Genomic DNA, 1,439 nt, shown 5'->3' with positions numbered 1-1,439 from the left:
ATGGGATATGGAAGACATTTTATTCTATGCTCCTATTAATAAAGTAGCGAGTGATGAAAGTTAAGGTTTTATGCTAAGTTGGCCACTCTAGCTTCAAATGGATAGAGGTTTCTTGAATATGGTATAGATATGTTATTATTTCAAAATCGTAAATCACAGAGATTTCATTTCACAAATTTCTAAGTGGTATGTTCATTGAATTTATCTTGAATTTATCTCAAAATACCTTATTAGGATCTACTCCAAATTCAATTGGAAATTTACAGGGTCTTATGAACTTAGATCTTTCTTCCAACTCCCTATTGAGGACAATTCCAGTTACTCTGGCATTTGAAAATGTTTTATATTAGAAATTATCTTTCAACAATCTCATTGGGGAAATTCCAAAAGGAGGGGTTTTTTTTTAATCCAAAAAAGAACAATTGTCATGTCCTTCATTGGAAACCCTAGCTTTTTCAAACCACAAGCATTCCAATTGCCTATCTCTCAAACAACAAGACATCATTTTGCATTTGTGAAAGAGTATTATTGCTAATGAATGGAGTTATTGTTGTCGTATTATGTTGTCTACTTTTGGGATTCATTTGGAAAGGAAATAAGTGTATGCAAAATGTTGATTCCTTGCAACATATTGTCTAAAGGTTAGAGTAGAAAAGGATCTCATATGATGAGCTTCACATAGAAATTAATAGATTTACCAAAGCCAACTTGTTAGTAATGACGAGTTTTGGTTAATTTATAAAGGACTTTTAGTGATGACACAGTTGTGGCTACATAAGTTTTCCAGTTGCAAAAGAAAAGGTTTTCAAGAGTTCTAGATTAGAATGTAGTGTTCTACAAAAGGTTCAAAATTGAAATCTGGTGAGAATCATAACTTCATGTTCCAACCTCCATTTTAGAGGATTAATGTTCCAATATATGTCTAAAAAAAGATTGGAGAAGCATTTGTAGGGATGAAAATAATGGTGAAGATTTATGTGAATTGGCATTGAAAACACAATTGGATATTGCCATAGTTGTGGCCCATGCGATGATGTACTTTCATCATGATTCTTTTGTTCAAGTGGTGTTTTTTTATTTGAAATCTGATAATGTGTTTTTGGATGAAGACATGATGGTCCATATAGTGGACTTTGGCATCAAAAAATTAATGAACGCAACCCCTACTAACTCACTTCAATATTTGGTTTGAAAGAATCCATGGGATAAATTGTCCCAAGTATGACATTTTAGAACATTAATTTTACTTGTTTTTCCTCATCAACACTTTTCGTACACAATGGTCAAGTAAAATATAATGAAGGTTGACTTCAATGTGGAGTATGGATTAATTGAGATAGTGTTTACCAAAGTAGATATATATAGTTATGACATTTTTTTAGTGGAAATGCTTACTGGGAAGCAACCAATTTTTTTTGACATGACATGTTTTTTTGGAG

Source organism: Pinus tabuliformis, chromosome 3_2 (genome assembly GCF_031772625.1).
Source record: "Pinus tabuliformis cultivar Carrire ecotype Pingquan chromosome 3_2, CPIR1, whole genome shotgun sequence".
In the NCBI taxonomy this organism is placed as follows: domain Eukaryota; kingdom Viridiplantae; phylum Streptophyta; class Pinopsida; order Pinales; family Pinaceae; genus Pinus; species Pinus tabuliformis.
The sequence above is the reverse complement of the archived record's forward strand: the minus strand, read 5'-3'. Positions refer to the sequence as shown.